At 37.8% G+C, this 19,379-nt stretch overlaps 1 protein-coding gene across 3 annotated transcripts in view; it reads right to left on the bottom strand.

Annotated features, from left to right (window-relative positions):
* Window positions 1-15,759, bottom strand: part of LOC150089814 (UBX domain-containing protein 4) — a 206,620-nt gene extending 190,861 nt beyond the window's left edge. For 2 of the 3 annotated variants that reach the window (XM_090389659.1, XM_090389661.1), the window contains exon 1: window positions 15,318-15,579. The gene's annotated coding sequence lies outside the window, so the exon portion shown is untranslated. Of the gene's footprint in view, window positions 1-15,317; window positions 15,580-15,618 lie in introns of those variants that run through there. The other variant, XM_090389660.1, reaches the window with a different exon arrangement.
* Window positions 15,760-19,379: the final 3,620 nt, after the last annotated feature.

Here is a 19,379-nt window from a genome sequence, read left to right as displayed (position 1 = left end):
TAAATAAACTAGATTATTTGTACTAACATGCTGGAGCAAATATTATGGGCAAGAATATTAAGAGTAGGAGACCGGCAAAATTACTTAACAATTACAGGTCACTGTTGAAAAAAAGCCGTGAATTAGGGTTGAATTTGAAAGTGTCTGCAATTCTGGCCAGACATGATAGGAGGGAGTATATGATGAGAGCCTTGTCGATCAATTTGGCCCAGAAAAGACTCAAGAAAAGGCTCAAGGGTTAGAATTTTTTTCAGCCCGCTCTGTATTTGTTAGCAGGAGAGACTGCTTCTACAGGGATGGGATACACTTAAATAGAAAGGGTGCAAGAATATTGCTGATGCTATCGAGGCAGTGGTTAGGTGGGTCGGAAAACTACTAGCTTGGGAGGATACAAGAACTAATAGATTAACAGTAGCCACTGGCAGAGGTGAAAGTGATTCTTGCACTGCTTCTATTGGAATGTTGTTGTTGTTATTTGGTTTTTAGGAGCATTAGCAACTAAGGCCATATTGCTCCGGGATATGCGGTGGTCATTCCCTGACCTTTCCGCATCCTCCGTATTTGGTGGTGACAGGGCTTGAACCCCGGTCTAATCAAGAAGTGTGTGCTACGCACTGCTGCTCCTTCCCACCTGGCTACGGAGGCGCCTTCTATCTATTGGAATGAGCAGCAGCCTGGAAAACAAGAGGCAGGGTATTTCAGGGACTGCTGGGAGTCACTGCGGTACAAGTAAACTCATGGGTTGTGCTAGGGTAGCTAAGAATAGGAAGAGGTGCATGTACACTTGCATGTACACCAATGCTAGGAGTTTGGCAAATAAATTTGATGAATTTGAGGTATTGCTCAAAGCATCCAAGGCAGATATTGTTGGGATATCAGAGACATGGTGTCACACAGATATAAGGAATGCAGAACTAGAATTTGGGGAGTACAATGTGTACTGGAAGGATACACAGGATAGGAGGGGTTATGCTATTATTTAAGAAACACAAAATCCAAGGAAGTGAAGCCAGTCAACATCTCTGGACAGTGCAGTGTCAAGTCAGTTTGGTGTGACATAAGCATTGGGAGCTCAAAATTGAGAGTAGGAGAGTGTTACAGTCCTAATGACTCTGATGAGTATAATAAGAAACTGTACAGGGAAATAGAATGGTAAATCAGAATGTCTTATAATGGGGGATTTTAATTTCCCAGATATTGACTGGAATTTGTGGTTTGGTCACTCACACACTAGCAAGGCTTTTGTGGATTTATTGGATGATCGTTTTCTACATCAGCATGTTCAGAAGGCAACTAGAGGGAGTAATACTATTGATCTGATTATCAGTAGTGATTCATCATGCATTAAGAATCTGCAGATAAAAGAACCACTAGGTGGCAGTGATCACAGTGTGCTCCAAGTGGGATTTACTCAAAGAGGTAACTACCATCAGGGGTAAATGGGTTTTTGCTTTCATAAAGGTGACTATGTTGGTCTGAGACAGTATTTAGATTCTATACAGTAGGACAAACTGATGATGTTACCAACAGCAAATTCAAAATGGGAAGCATTCAAAGAATTTATCTTGGAAGCTATTAGGCTTTACATACCAACTAAGAAATATTGTTCAAGGTTTAGGCCTAAATGGATGTCAGATGAACTAATGAGACATATGGCAGAGAAGAAAAATGCATGGGATAAATTAATGGGTGACATGGAAGCCTATGATAGATATAAGCTGGTCTGTAACCAAGTCACAAAGAAGATTAGGTAGGCAAAGGCACATTATGAGAAATGATTGGCAAAGGTTGCAAAGAAAAACAACAAAGGGTTCTTTACCTATGTAAACTCTAGAAGGAAAGGAATGAATCGGATTGGTCCACTAGATATTGATGGTTCAACTGTTGATGATCCTGCTCAGGTGGCTAACAAACTAAATGAGTATTTTGCATCTACATTCACTCATGGGGAGTTATTCAGGGAGGGCAATGCCAGAGGTGAGTTAAACTCTGGCAGTGAGCTAGATGATTTTGTAATAACTGAGAGGAAAGTGGAGGAGAAATTGGTGAAGATAAACATAAAAAAGGCACCTGGGGTGGATGGGATCTATCCAGTTATATTAAAGGAGGTAGAAGGGAAGTAAGCAAACCCTTAGCCATAATTACGAGAGCTTCTTTGGATTCAATGGAGGTACCCATGGACTGGAGATGTGCAAATGTAACCCCAATTCACAAAGGAGGATCAAAGGGTGACACAAGTAATTATAGACCTGTTAGTTTAACTTCTGTTCTAGGAAAATTAATGGTGGCATTGGTTAAAGAAGCACTGCAGGATCATCTAGACAGACTTCAGTTATAGCTCAGACACAGCATGGTTTTGTTAAGGGAAAGTCTTGCTTGACCAATTTGATTGGATACTATGATTTGGTCACAAAGGATGCAGGGAATAACTTCGATATCATATATTTGGTCTTAGAAAGGCTTTTGATACTGTTGCACATGGAAGACTGTTGAACAAATTGGAGCAGTGTGGCATTGGAGGCAAATTGCTGCTATGGATAAAGGGATGGTTGAGTGGGAGAAGACAGAGTGGTAATCAATGGACACTGGTCATCATGGACTAATGTTATTAGTGGAGTCCTTCAGGGTTCAGTGTTAGATCCATTGGACATTAAGCTTGATGATGGTATATCAAGCTTAATGTCCAAGTTTGCAGATGATACGAAGGTTGGCAGGGTTGTTGAGGATACTAATGACAGTATGCTGCTGCAACAGGATCTAGAAAAGTTGAGCAGATGGGCTGAGAGGTGGCAAATGAAGTTTAACATTGACAAATGTAAAGTACTACATATGGGAAGCAGTAACCCCAGAGTGACGTATCAACTCTGTGGTACTACACTGACAATGGTAGAGAACAAAAAGGACCTGGGATAATTATGCAGGCAGATATGAAGTTTTCTGATCAGTGCAGATGGGCTGCAAGAGTAGCTCATGGTGTCTTGTCAATGATATACAGGAATTTTTCTAGCAGGGATAAGGAGGTGATTATTCCCTTGTATAAGGCAATAGTCAGGCCACACCTTGAGTACTTACTGTATACAGGTCTGGAGGCCTCATTTTAAGAAGGATGTAGAGCTGTTGGAACAAGTACAGAGAAGGGCAACAAGATTAGTGAATGGAACAAAGGGTTGCTCTTATGAAGAAAGGCTTAAATTTTGCAAATTACAGTGTCTGGAGACTAGGCACCTGCGAGGTGATCTGATTGAGGTGTATAAAGCCTTGAATGGTTTGAGCATGCTCAATGCTGATGGGATTCTTCTTCTTGCTCAGAATAATCACCTGAGAGGGCATAAACTCAAATTGAGGAAAGACAGATGTAGGATAGATGTGCCTTTAGCCAGTGGGTAGTTGGTAACTTCCACAACAAAGGACTTCCATCCTTTGTTGTGGAAGTCGATAGCGTAAATAAATTTAAGGCTGAGCTGGACAGGTATTTGGAACGAATGGAAGGGTGCAATTGGAGCAGGTTTATTTTATTATTTTTTTTTTGGCTGATGCTGCATAAGCTTGCTTTCTTGCATCATATGCCTCTACTAATGCTATTCTAGACAACATTATTCACAAATTAAACAACATCATGGTCAGCTTATATTACAGGATCCATTGGTAGGCAGTGATAATGCAGCTGTTAGTTGAAAGATGAAGAAAGATGCTGCCATAGTTAAAAGTAAAGGCACGAGTTTTAATTTCCGAAAATGGATCTATTAATTGGGTTGATCAGAGGGAGGGTAAATACATTAGAATGACAGAATACATATAAAGCATCAGAGAAGCCATTAATGCATATATAAAATTTAAAAAATATAGCACAAGAAAGATACTGAGATTGATGAATACAGAGCTGGTGAAACAGAGCAGAAATTGATGTCAGAAAGAATCAGAATCAGAAATTGATGTCAGAAAGAATCAGAATCAGAAATTGATCAGAGCAAAATTCATTTGTAACAGTACCACATAAGGACAGGGAGGCTATGCCTGAGTATAAGAAAGCATGGCTATGAGAGCAAAGAATGGGGACAAGAAGAGTTTGTCATGTATATATGAATACAGAGAAGAAAACAAATCAGATAAGAACCTTGTGTACTGGGTGTGGGAAAGTCTTAGATAATCCAGCTGATGTTGCTGATGAACTAAATAGGTACTGCATATAGATCTTTACTGGCAAAAGACCCATCATGCTGAGGAAAGGATGTGTGAGAAGTTGAAACATGAAATCAGTGATTTTGAAATTACAGGCAACTGTTTATTAGAAATTACTTTCAAGCCTAAAGGCAAGTAAGCCTCCTGGAGTTGATTGGCATATACCTAGTAATTTTGAGGGAGGTGGCCAGAGAGTGCAATTAATGGACATTTAGACAGAAATGGCATTCTGAAGGTACATAACATGGTTCTGAATGGAAAATCATGTCTAACTAACCTGATAAACTATTTTGACAGTTATTCATGAGCTGGATGTAGAGAATAAATTTCAACATAGTTTGAATTATAGCAAGGCATTTGACTCCATCCTTACGAAAGGATGGAGTCAAATGCCTTGTAAATAAAATATCAATGACAGTAACCTTTCCTATCAATGAATGGTTACTGTCAAAATCGGAACATTTTGGGATTACTTAAAAAATTTCTAAGATGAATTGCAGGGTGGCTACAGGCAGAAAGTTTATGATTAATGGATATTCTTCAGATTGGCATATTGTCAGAAGTGTGATCCCCCAAGGACCAGTTCTTGGACCACTGTTGTTTCTGATTTTCAAAAATGACATCAACAAAGGGATAGAGGGTGTGATGTCAAAATGTAAATATTGGGAGAGCTTTTAATGATCAGTGCCAAGCAGCACTCTTTCAGGATGACTTGAACAGGCTTCAAGAATGGTCAGAAAAGTGGCAGCTATGTTTTAATGCAGCAAAATGTAAGGTCTTACACTTTAGGAATATCAACACAAAAATAACTTATACACTTGAAGTTGAATTGAAAACAGTAAAGGAAGAAAGGGATCTGGGATTTACAAAACAGGCAGATATTAAGTTCTCTGAGCAGTGTAAATAGGCAATCAGGAAAGCCCATGGTTTCCTATCAATGATTTATCAAACAATATCCCATAGAGATAGGGAGGTCACAATGCCACTGTATAAGGCAATGGTAAGATGCATTTGGAATACTATGTCCAGGTATGGGGAGACCATCTGAGAAAGACATTTGAGTTTCATGAAAGGGTCCAAAGAAGGACAACTTGCATGGTATGATCAGCAAGTCAAAGGTCATGGTTAGTAAGCTACAAGAGAAGGGAGCCGACCGGGCTAGCCGAGTGGGTAAAGTACCTGCCCGGCAACCCAAAGGTCGCGGGTTCGATTCCCGCCTCGGGCTTGGATCAAAGTACTGCAAAAAAAAAAAAACCTTGGGAGGTGCAATATGGCCACAGAAGCCGATGCGCCAACAACTACCAAATCAAAAAAAAAAAAAAAAAACAAGAGAAGGGATGTTAAGAATTTGCATATTCTTACCTACTTTTTTATTTTTTTCCTCCTGCTGGTGCAGCAAAAGCCTGCATTGTGGTTTCTTTGCACTATATGGCTAATGATAATTGCCCTTACTTCTACTCTTTCCAAAGTAATAGAGAAATTCATCAACTGTCAACTCAAACTATCTTGAACCCTTCCATTTGATCAATAACTGCCAATATGGAATCTACAAGTGTTGATCCACTGGAAATATATTGGCTTATGTTACTCATCTTTGGATTAATTCAAAGATGAGTCACATGGTGACACTCAAGCAGCTGCTCTTGACATTTCAAAGGCTTTTGATCATACTTTGCATAAAAGATCTTCTAAAGAAGTTCCAATCCACCTTATGGATTGCCTTTTTTTTTCAGTTATATAGCCTGTTTTCTCTCTGACTGCTTACTGCAGGTAATGGTAATGGTTTTCTGTCTTCTAACTTCTCAAATGCTGGCATTTCCTGGTTCTGTTCTGCAAAATCAGCATCAATATTGAGTACCACTACCAATTCTTTAAATGCCAATGGGGTTGGCATTTAAAGAATTCAATGGTTCTTCAACAATTGAACCGTTGATATCAAGTGGACCAATTTGATTCATCCCCTTCTACAATTTACATAAGTAAAGAAGTCTTAGCTGTTTTTCTTTGCATCCTTTGCCAAAGATTTCTCATAATCTGCTTTCACTTGCCTAACTTCCTTTGTGACTTGATTATAGACTAGCTTATATCTATCAGTCTTCTGTGTCACCTGATAATTTATATGTATGCGATGCATTTTTCTTCTCTGCCACATGTCTAATTAGTTCATCTGACACCTATTTAGGCCTAATTCTTGAATAATATTTCTTAATTGGTATGAAAAGCCTAGTAGCTTCCAAGATTAATTCTTTGAATGCTTCCCATTTTGAATTTTCTGTTGGTAACATCATCAGCTGGTCCCCACTGAATAGAATTTAAATACTGTCTCAGACCACCATAGTCACCTTTACAAAAGCAAAGGCGCCTACGTAGCCAGGTGGGAAGGAGCAGCAGTGCGTAGCACACGCTTCTTGATTAGACCGGGGTTCGAGCCCGTCACCACCAAATACGGAGGATGCGGAAAGGTCATTCAGGGAATGACCACCGCATATCCCGGAGCAATATGGCCTTAGTTGCTAATGCTCCTAAAAACCAAATAACAACAACAACAACAACAAAAGCAAAAACCCTTCCCTTTACCCCTGATGGTAGTTACCTCTTTGAGTAAATCCCACTTCAGCACACTGTGATCACTTCCACCTAGTAGTTCCTTTATCTGCAGATTCTTAATGCATGAAGAATCGCTACTGATAATCAGATCAAGAGTATTACTCCCTCTAGTTGCCTCTCGAACATGCTGCTGTAGAAAATAATCATCCAATAAATCCATAAAAGCCTTACTAGTGTGCAAGTGACCATCTTACAAGGTCCAGTCAATACGTGGGAAGTTAAAATTCTCCATTATAAGACAACCTGATTTACTGGCCCACTATTTCTCTGTATGGTTGTTCATTGTATTCATTAGAGTCATTAGGCCTATAACACACACACCTCTCAATTTTGCTTTCCCAGTGCTTATATCACACCAAACTGACTCAACATTGCACTGTCCACCCACGTCAGCTGGATGCACTTCCTTAGATTGTATGTGTTTCTTAATTAACAGCATAATGCCTCCTCCCTTCCTGTCCTGTCTCATTCTTTCTGTACACATTGTAGTCCCCAAATTCCAATTCTGCATTCCTAATATGTGTGACATCACGTCTCTAATTCCGCCTTTGATGTCTTGAATAGCGCCTCAAATTTATTAACTAAACTCCTAGAATTGGTGTACATGCATGTACATCTTAGTTATCCTAACACAGCCCATGTATTTACTTGTCCCACGATAACTGCCAGCAGTCCTGGAAACCCCCAGCACCTTGCTATCCACGCTGCTGCTCCTTCCAATAGAAGCAGTCAAGAAAAATTTACCTTGTCCCTTTGTTTGTTAGTCTGTCTGCCCATCTGATGTATGTAACAACTCAACATCCAGTGGTTGGATTTTCATGAAAATTTATATTTAGTCCTAAAAGATTGTTGAGTCATTCCGAATTGTATTTAAATTGGATAAATAGAAATCCAGAAAACATAAAATGTTCTTGAAGACTGAAGATTTTGTAATTGAACTTTAATTTTGGCAAAATTATAATGTTTGACAGTTTTATGATGGTGAGATTTAGAGTAAATTTTGGAAAAATTGATCCGCATTTGGAAGGCTCTTGGAGCATTGTAATAATGTGGTCAATAAAATTTTGACCTTTACATGTACAGTTGTATAAATCAATGGAATCAGAACATAAAAGTTGCCAATGTTTTGTAGTTACGAGCAATTAAGCCAAAGGATTTAGAATATTTGTATCTAACTTTAATATGAGTATTCTGGCGATCTGTAGGAAGTATTATGTGAATTAATAAAACTATATAAAGATGATCAATAATTAAGATGATCATATTAAAATGATCAATAAATTTATATTGAAATTTTAGGAAGGCAGAAGAATGTTATTAATAATAATATTATTATTATTAATAGCCACATCGTGCAAGGAAGCCCAAAGCTTATGCTGTACCAGCCAAAAAAAATAAATTCCCGAATTACCCTGAGAGAGAGAGAGAGAGAGAGAGAGAGAGAGAGAGAGAGAGAGAGTCAAAAGTAGAAGGAAATCACCAAGAAATAGAATGGTGATATCCAGCTCAGGACCCTGGGTGTGCCAAGCCCATACTCACCAGATGTGAGTTCCTGGGGTTGCATGTTCTTGTTGAGGAACATTGAGCTGCGGTCTGAATCTAAATTTACAAATACCATTAATAATATTAAAAATATTTCCAGATTCAAAGTGAAACATATAAACAAAGTTATACAAGGCTTTGAGTATGCTTTGTTTAACATAAAAAGTAGATTATGGATAGATTGTACATTAATAGGATCGTACTCCTATTAATGTACAATCTATCCTTAAGAACCGGAGAAAAATTACCTAATTTAGAATTATTCTTATTTTTCCCTTTTGATTTATTTTATGATTTTTTAGTAGTTGGTTTTGTGAGATAATTAATCATTTTAAATTTGTTATAAATACAAGTATCAGATACATGACTAGAGACAAACTGACAATTAAATTTATTGCTAACCTCATAAGGATAAACAGTTTTATATTTTAACATGAAGACCACCTCCTCCTCTCTTATTCTCAAGTTGCAATCATAGCTTTGTGCAAGAATTGCAACCCACCTAATACTGCCTGATAGCATCAGCTATCGAGGCAGTGTTAGGTGGCTCAGAAAACTGCTAGCTTAGAGGGATACACAGACTAAAAGGTTAACATTGGCAACAGGCAGAGGCAAAAGTGATTCTTGCACTGCTTCTATTAGAATGAGCAACAGCCTGGAAAGCAAGGTAATGGAGATTTCCAGAACTGCTGGGAGTCATAGTGGAACAAGTAAATACATGGGCTGTGTTAGGGTAACTAAGGGTAGGAAGAGGTGCATGTATACTTGCATGTACGCCAATGCTAGGAGTATAGTTAATAAATTTGATGAGCTTGAAGTGTTAGTCATGACATCAAAGGCAGATATTATTGGGATATCAGCGACGTGGTGTAACACAGATATAAGCAGTGCAGAACTGGTATTTGAGGAGTACAATATGTACAGGAAGGGAGGAGTTATGCTGTTAGTTAAGAAACAGAAACTAAAAAAATCTAAGGAAGTGCATCCAATTGATGTTGGCAGACAATGCAGTGTTGAGTCTGTTTGGTGTAAAATAAGCACTGGGAAAGGAAAAATGAGATTGGGTGTGTGTTACAGGCCTAATGAATCTGATGAGTATAATGAGGAATTGTGCAGAAAAATAGAGCGGGCCAGTAAATCAGAATGTCTTATAATGGGAGATTTTAACTTTCCAGATATTGACTGGAAATTGTGGTTTGGTCACTCGCACACTAGCAAGACTTTTGTGGAGTTATTGAATGACTGTTTTCTACAGCAACATGTTCGAGAGGCAACCAGAGGGAGTAATACTCTTGATCTGATTATCAGCAGTGATTATTCATGCATTGAGAATTTGCAGAAAAAAGAACCACTGGATGACAGTGATCACAATGTACTGATGTGGAAATTACTTAAAGATGTAACTACCATCAAGGCTAAAGGGAAGGGCTTTTGCTTTCGTAAAGGTGACTACAGAAATCTCAGACAGTTTAACTTTTGTACAGTGGGATCAATTGATGTTACCAATGTTGAATTCTATATGGGAAGCCTTCAGGGACTTAAATTTGGAGGCTACTAGGCTTTTCATTCCAACTAAGAAATATTGTTCAAGGTTTAGGCCTAATGAATTAATGAGGCTCGTGGCAGAGAAGAAGAATGTATGGGATGCATATAAATTATCAGGTGACACAGAAGCCTATGGCAGGTAAAAACTAGTCTATAATCAAGTCACAAAGGAGGTTAGGCAGATTACGAGAAATCTTTGGCAAAGGATGCAAAGAAAAACAGCAAAGAGTTCTTTACTTATGTAAACTCTAGAAGGAAAGGGATGAATCAGATTGGACCACTTAACATAGATGGGTTGACTACTGATGATCATGCTCATGTAGCTGATAAACTGAATGAGTATTTTGCATCTACATTCACACGAGGATTTATTCAATGAGGGGAGTGCCAGAAGTTTATCAAATGCTAACAGGGAGCTAAGTGATTTTGTAATAACTGAGAGAGCAAAGTGGAGGAGAAATTGATGAAGTTAAACATAAGGAAGGCACCTGGGGTGGACAGGATCTATCCAGTTATATTAAAGGAGACAGCAAAGGAAGTAAGCAAACCCTTAGCCATAATTATGAGAGCTTCCTTGGACTCAGGGGAGGTCCCCATGGACTGGAGGTGTGCAAATGTAACACCAATTCACAAAAGGGATTCAAAAGGTGACAAGTAACTACAGACCTGTTAGTTTAACTAGTGTTCCAGGGAAAATAATGGAATCACTGGTTAAAGAAGCATTGCAGGATCATCTAGACAAAACTGCAGTAACAGTTAAGAAACAGCATGGGTTTGTTATAGGGAGGTTTTGTCTGACCAATTTGATCGGATACTATGATGTGGTGACAAAGGAACTGAATGCCAAAAATAATTTTGATATCATATACTTGGATTTCAGGAATGCTTTTGATACTGTTGCACATGTAAGACTGCTGTACAAATTGTAGAGTTATGGCATTAAGGGTAAGTTGCTACAATGGATAAAGGGATGGTTGAGTGGGAGACGACAGAGAGTGGTAATCAATGGACACTGCTCTTCGTGGACAAATGTTATTAGTGGAGTTCCCCAGGATTCGGTGTTGGGCCCATTGTTGTTTTGTATATTTATCAATAATACTGATGAAGGTATATCAGGTTTAATGTCCAAGGTTGCAGATGATACAAAGGTTGGCAGAGTTGTTAACGACAGTATGCTACTCCAGCTGGATCTAGATAATTTGGGAAAATGGGCTGAGAAGTGGCAACTGCAGTTTAACATTGACAAATGCAAAGTAGTGCATATGGGTAGCAGTAACCGAAGAGAAAAGTACCAACTGTGTGGCACTACACTCAGGGAAGCGGAAAGTGAAAAAGACCTGGGGGCAGTGGTGAGCTATAATGGGTTCACGAGAGCCCATTGTTGAGACGATCTTTTTTTTTTTTTTTTTTTGTGAGCCCATTGTTGAGATTTATTCTACAAATGAAATCCTGAATGCAATTATTCAGTATTCAGAACCGAAAGTACAGTGGGGCGAGCAGGACCCCATTCCCAGCATTTTAATGGCACAATCGATCAGTTATGTATTTTAAAATTGCTTCATTTTTGATTTAATTAGAGTCGGTCCTCTGTTTAACAAGCTTCTTTATAGTGAAATTTTTTGATTCCCCTTGGTAATTACTTTCTTAATAATAATTTCTTAGTAATCAGAAGTTAAATATTCCAGATTATTAAATCGACTTTTAAATTTGGAATTTCTTAACCATTTAGCACTAATGGTCGACATCCTCTGCAAGAGCTCTCTTATCTTTCAGAAGCTTTACAGAATCACAATGGTAAAAGCATATAATTTAATTATTCGCACTATCAATGCTCTTGCTAATCTGAAAAATTCTGAAGGAAATTATGAAGCTAAAATTGAGAGCATGTTGAAGTGGAAAGAATTTGAAGGAATCAAAATTGAAAGTAAAAAAATTACATCATGACAAGTTATTAAATGCATTGTTTTATCCTTAAAGGATAACTTATTAATGCAACAGGGTGATTTTAAATTAAATAAAGAAAATAATGATACCATTGAAAAAAATTTTAAACATATGCTACCCGAAATCATGAATTTGAAAGAACTTTCAGTGGCAAGACAGTGAAAACTGAATAAGAAATTTAAGTTTTCTGATAAAATATGAAATAAAAATTAATGATTTTAGAGATTTTGTCGAAGACAGTTTATCTTTAAAATCAAGTGAAATTACCTTTTCAATTAAGAAAGCCAGAAATATCTTTGAAACCATTGACATTAGCAGTGCTGAAGCTGAGTGAGCTTTCAGCATAATGAATACTATTGAATGAATGAATAATGTTGACAATTAAACACGTTGCAGATTATGATGACCATACATCTAAATGGAAAACCATTGCTTCAATTTGACTCAGGTCGTTACATCAAATCATTTCTCTGTAATCATTGCTCAGCTATTGAGCAAAGCAGAAGATCGACAACAAATATTAATAAAGAAGTAAATTGGCAATTTTTAGAATAAATTTTTCTTGAATATTTGTGAAATAATTTTTTTTCATGTAATCTGTGATTTTTTGTGTACTTTTTCTAGAAAGTTTGTTTTTTATGTAATATTTGTTTTTATATTGTGGAATGCTTTGTGATAGTTTTTATGTTATTTGTGATATGGGCAATATTAAAATTTTATCATGAAGAAAATATATCCATTATATTTCCCTAGTTGTTAAAAAAAAAAAAAAAAGTTGCACATATGCTGAGCACAGCAGAGGGTTTATGCGAAATGTTCTTCACGTTTCTTTTAGGCATTTTGATTTGTATATATTGATTACGAAATAAAAGAACATTTTTATTGTAAATATTTTATTGATCATTCACAGATTTTCATAATTTCTGGAAGACAAGATACAATGGATTTATGATAACTAAAGTAAGAGATGTATACTTGCGAGTGCAAAATATCTAAACATCTCTGTAAAAGAGCACCGATTGATGTACCGATCTCGTAGTTGAAGCGACATACGCAACTGTTAGGGGCACCTAACAATGGAATGTAACGAAAATGCGAGATGAAAAAAGAAAGTGTTGACAAATATTTGTATTGTTGAAACCATACTTACTGCGGTAGTAACTTCAGGAAGCATGATTGCGACGTCATACTATTCAAAAATTCTAAAAAGTTAGAACTCCAGACACCGTCACATCCAGTTATCATCGTAAGGCAAGGCACGAGGACCAGGTTTTTAAGTTTTTTTTTTTTTTTTTTTTAGATAGACCTAGAAACATTTTACACATTCACTTATACACGTTAAGGGGGTATTAAGCCGCATCTGTCCCCCCCTAAATTCGCCCCTGACTCGAGATATCATACCGGTCACAAAACATGCGTCACGCACTATAATCACAGTACTAGTAGTGCGAGCATGGGAAGCGCCTCTAGTGGAGGCCGCGGATGACGTCACTTCCGTGACCGATCAAATTTACTCGGTAGAAAGTCGGAAAAACTGCGAGCCCATTGTTAAAATATTCACAGCTCACCACTGCCTGGGGGTAATTGTGCAGTCAAATATGAAGTTTGCTGAGCAGTGCAGATGGGCTGCCAGGGCAGGTCATGCAGTCTTTTCAATGATATATAGGAATTTTGCTAGCAGGGACAGAGAGGTGATTATCCCGTTACACAAGGCAATGGTCAGGCCACATTTTAGGAAGGATGTAGAGTTGCCAGAACGAGTACAAAGAAGGGCAACAAGATTGGTGAGGGGAACAAAGGGGTGCTTTTACCAAGAAAGGCTTAAGTTCTGCAAATTGCAGCACCTGGAGAGTAGGCACCTGTGAGGTGATCTGACTGAGGTGTATAAGGCCTGAATGGGTTGAGCAAGCTGAATGCTGATGGGATTCTTCCTCTTGCTCAGACTAAGAACCTGAGGGTGCACAGTTTCAAATTGAGGAAAGATAGTTGTAGAATAGATGTGTGGAAATTTGCCTTTAGCCAGCGGGTAGTTGATTGGTGGAACAGGCTTCCTTTTGTTATGTAAGCTAATAGCGTAAATAAATTTAAGGCCGAGCTGGACAAGCATTTGGAATGAATGGAGGGGTAAAATGTTTTTTTTTTTTTGTTTGTTTTTTTTTGCTGATGCTGCATAAGCTTGCTTTCTTGCATCGTATGCCTCTACTAATGCTAACTAAAATGTAAATATGAGAAAAACTGTGAATTTGTCAATGCCTGAATTCAATTTTGTGTTCGATATTATTTTTATTTTTGCCAAAAATATCTATGAAAATTAAATCTTAAGTGTAATTTGTTGCTGGTTTGTCCAATATACTTAATACTAAAAGTACAGCAGGTAATCAGGTAGATGACATTGTGCAATATGCAAATTTAACACACATATATATATATATATATATATAAAGCCATAACACAAAATATATTAAGTTAAAGTTAAGTTGAAAAAGTAAAGTTAAAAATTATACATATATGTGCTAAATTTCATATTAAATGATGGATTAGTACAGCATAATAGTATTATCTAAAAGATATTTCTTGGCAATGCCTAACAGTACAAAGGAGTTTGTTTATGCATGGGTAATGCACACACATCATTTCTACTACCAAATTAGTTTTAATGCATTGTTTTAATCATATCTCATATTGTGAAAACCTTCTTGAGTTGCCATCGTACTGCACTACCTCGAATAAGTAACTCTTTGCCTAGGGAGAACATTATTTACTTATTCTCGGCGGATAACACCACCACCAAGAGGGCACCATTTCGAAGCTTATTGGTTTCTCATTGGTGGGTGGGCAGGTACCCTGTTTGATGTATAACTCCACAATATGAGAGATGGCAAATTAAACCACACCGCACCATCTGGCATCTCTCATATTGTGGAGTTATGGTTCATAACTGGGTTGATACTATTGCAACAACAGCGTACCTGCCCACCCACTGATGAGAAGCCAATAAGCTTCGAAACGGTGCCACCTGGGTGATGTCCGCTGAGAATAAGTAACAATAGTCTTCTCCATAGGTGAAATGTTGCTTATTCGAGGTAGTGCAATGCCATGGCAACTCATTGTGAAGGTATTCACAATATATGATTAAAATGATGCATTAAAACTACCTTGGTAGCAGAAATGATGTGTGTGTGTGTGTGTGTGCATTACCCATGCATAAACAAACTCCTTTTATCAGAAGATATGACTGGAATAACCAAATTAACCCGACTGCTAAACAAAATTAGTTCCATAAAAAGAATTAATTATTCAGTGACGAAATATTCCGCTATAAAGTCATACACGAAAAAGCATGCCATTAAATGATATAAAAAAATTTACGCGGTATGCATTTCTATGTATATAACATCACTGATTTAGTAAAAATTAATTTAAAAATTAATTTAATTTAAAAAAACATCGAAAAATTTCTTCTTCCAACTAACTGCGTTAGGAAAACTACTAGTTCTGACCTTGATAGACACCAATAAATTCGAGGATATTCTTCAAAGTGTTATGACGCAACTCATATTTACTGTTTTCCTTTGGAAATTAACCATAAGCAGTCCATTAAATACACAATGGGTCAATGTTACCAATTTAACTTGGTAGACAATATTCTTTTAGGCAGAACAAATTCTTCACTGCACACAATTTGCACGAATTAAAAAATTTGTTGAGATACGAAATCAGAAATAACAGCTGAAGTTAACCTTAAATGCGCGTACAGCAAGGAATACAATTTGGATAGTCTCATGTTAAAAATATACTAACTTTTTTTTTTTCAATTCCAAGTAAATCTTTAGTTATGCATAACTACTGCGCCTATTTATTGATAGGTACTATAATTTTTTGTTGTAAAAAATATGTACAATAACTCTAACGTTGATTCAGCACCCCTCACAAACTTGTGATGTCACACTTGGAAATACATAATGTCTACTAGTGACATCTATTGCTCAGGAACCCATCAAGGATTCATTTCAGCAAAATTAAACAAAAAACAAAAATTACAGCAAAAATACCGCAGACGGTGGGCGAGGTAGTTTCTATTGTTTTATCGCCTGAATATTACATTATTATTATTATTGTTCTTATATTATTTCTCCCTGATTGTGGGTTCCACCTCGTGACGGGTATTGCTACCAAGTACCCAGGGTAGTTGTTGGTACGTCTGGTGTTACTCTTGGCAGAGGAACTCCCTGACTGTCCTACAGGTGTTCAGGATTGCAACTTTCTGGAGTTCCTTGTAGGTGTTCGCTGGGAGACCTATTGCTTGTTTGTTTGTTATTTGGTGTTTAGGAGCATTAGCAACTAAGACCATATTGCTCCGGGGATATGCGGTGCTCATTCCCTGACCTTTCCGCATCCTCCGTATTTGGTGGTCACCGGATCGAACTCTGGTCTAATCAAGAAGCGTGTGCTATGCACTGCTGCTCCGGCCCACCTGGCTACGGAGGTGCCAGACCTATTGCTGCTAGGCTGTTATGTAGAGTTTTTGGCACCATACCAGTGGTTGACACGATGATCGCGATGGTCGTTACTTATTGCATATGCCACATCTCTTTGATCTCCTGTCTTAGGTTCGTGTACTTCCTGATTTTTCCCCATGGGTTTTCTGCAGACTGCCAGTGTTGGGTACTGCTATGTCAATGAGATAGGTAGCGTTTTCCTTTTTGTCCACAAGGGTTATGTCCGGTCTGTTGTGCGGGACTGTCCTATCCGTAATTTTGGTGCGGTCCCAGTACAGCTTGTGGGTTTGGGTCTCTAGTACTACCTCGGGTTCGTACTTATATCTTTATATCTATCTTTATTTTCTCATAAGAGACACCCGCTTACGGCTATTAACTAGGGGGTGCACATTCATATTATTATTATTATTATTATCTTTATTTTCGCCTAAGAGACACCCGCTTACAGCTATTAACCAGGGGGTGCACATTCATATATACAAATATATGTTATATACATAATTATCTATTTATAACTTTTACAAATCAGTCTTTATAAATTATACAAATATACATTGTCTAAATTATACAAATATACATTGTCTAAATTATACAAATTATACATTTTCTAAATTATATATTGTATAATTAATTATAATATACATATCATTGCCTTATTTTACATGACAGGCATATAGAAAGAGGGCACGCAAAGGTGAATAGAATAGAAAGAGAGCACGCACGTAAATTGATAATTATGTATATAACTTATGTATATAAGTTATATACATAATTATCAATTTATAATTTATACATATTATTGTCTTAATAAATTATACATTGTCTAATTAATTATATTATACATATCATCGCCTTATTTTTACATGATAGGCAGATAGAAAGAGAGCACAAGAATAATTTGCAATTTTACAAGGAATTAGATAATGTTCACATCTACACCACTATTTACAGCGAGATAACAGAAACATAAGACGTATAATATAAACAACAGGAGCACCAGTGCGGAGCAAACACAGTGCCGACCAGTTCATTCTCCATTTCCTGAATTCTCTTTTGTTTTCATCTGTGGGCTTCACTTAACATTTATAGGTGAAGTAATGCATTTTGAGAGATTTCAGTCCTGTACATTTCTGGGTCTGCTTGAAGATAGTTGTACATCTTAATGGTCTTAGAAGGAAAAAAATCACTGAAGGCTTCCCAGCTGCGTGAGCGCGCTACTGATTGGAGGGGATAGTGTCTTATTCGCCCACCTTTGCGTCATGCGGGGCCGAGTCAGCAGGTAGTCAGTTTTCGGCTAGTCGAGTCTCTCGGTCAGCAGTTTTGCAAGGTGAGAATGTTCTTGGTGACAATTATGTGAGAACAAGGCTTGACATCCAAGTTGGCATATAAAACAGCCCTTGAGATCGTAAATGGCTGCGTAGTGACCCGGTTTAACCATCTCAGCATACACTACTCTAAACCCAGGAAAGCCTTGATGGTAGCATCTGGGATAAAAGGCCAAATCTGAGATGCGTAGAGAGGGATGGGGATGACGCATCTTAAAATATATTGTTTAACAAGGTCAGGGTTCCTGATATCTACCAGTTCCTGTTTGGAGGTCCATAGCGCTGCATACGTTTTCTTCTTTACATGTCGGAAAGTATACCGTACTTGTAGTACGTACTTGTATACCGTACGGTATACCGTAAAGTATACCGTATTTGTAGTACAGTATACTTTCTTTGATCAACTGGTATTTCCTTGTTAGCTTCTGAGGTATTATCCTGGTTACCTTGTCGTGTCCATGAGTGTACTCAGTCTGCGTGATCACTTTGCATCCAGCGGTGATGTGTTGGATCGTTTCTGAGGCCAGGTGGCATCATCGACATGCGTTATCAGACACTCTGGGCTCCTTGGAGTTTTGTAATTTCTATAGTTCCATAGTTCTATAGTTTGTAATTTCTATAATTTCAGTCTCGAGGAAGAGCGCCCCGCTCGTGAACCATGCATTGGAAACAATGCATGGCTCACGAGCATTGAAAATGAGAATAATACAACCTGTTGACCAGAATCCCAAATCTTGTATATTAATTCCTAATGACTCTTTAGACATCACCGTTCTTCATGGATTTTGCACTCAGTTCTCTACCTGCGTTCTTGTCACACCCTCCGTAATGAATTTTTACTTAATTTCTCTCTACTGCCCTCCATTGGAGAACTTTAATCACTCTCTAGCTTACCTTGAAACTGTGATAAATACTTTGGGACCGAATAGCAATATATTGATCTCATCGGACGTCAAAGCTAAATCAAACTTTTGGCACAGCTCTTCTACAGATGCACGTGGCCTTCTCTTGGAGGAGTTCATAATTAATCATTGTTTTTCAATTCACAATAAGCCTAATCACTCCCATACTTTCTCAAGTTATGCAGGAGAATCTAATATAGATATAACGATGACAAACACTCACTTCGATTTGCGGCTTACTGACTGGACTGTGTATACGGCCTGGTGCACCAGTGACCATAGAGTCATCTTTTATATGCTTTCCCCTGATTCTGTCGTTCCATCTTCACACACTTTCTCACAGCCAGAATTAATAAGAATTTCCATCAGAAATATTGACTGGAATGCTTTTGACTCTTCCATTCTTCAGGACCTTGACGAACAGAAACTTGCTTCTTTTGAAACATCACTTATTTCTCATCAAGTCAACTGTATTCAAAATGCTATAATAAAAGCGTCACATAAGTCTTCTAGGAAAAAGACAGTTAATCAGGAGACGTGTTCATGGTGGACGCAGGAGTTATCCCAGTTAAGAGGGAAAGTTCATCGAGCCCGTAAGTATTTCCAAAGGCATAGAGACTGGCCCCAAGCCGACGTTAATCGTTTTTACCAGCAGTATTCTTCATTGAGGAAAAGCTACGTGAAGGCCATTGCCTCTCGAAAGCGTGAAACGTGGATGAATTTCGTTCACACCTCTGGAAATGCTAACCCTTGGGGTCTTCTTTACAAGATTGTAAGAGGAAAAACCTCTGGATCTAACATATTTGGCTCAATCGTGGCGGACTCCGTGGAAACAC

This window comes from Mastigoproctus giganteus, chromosome 2 (genome assembly GCF_048544385.1).
Source record: "Mastigoproctus giganteus isolate SK-2022 chromosome 2, ASM4854438v1, whole genome shotgun sequence".
In the NCBI taxonomy this organism is placed as follows: Eukaryota; Metazoa; Arthropoda; class Arachnida; order Uropygi; family Thelyphonidae; genus Mastigoproctus; species Mastigoproctus giganteus.
This window is presented reverse-complemented; position numbering and strand designations above follow the sequence as displayed.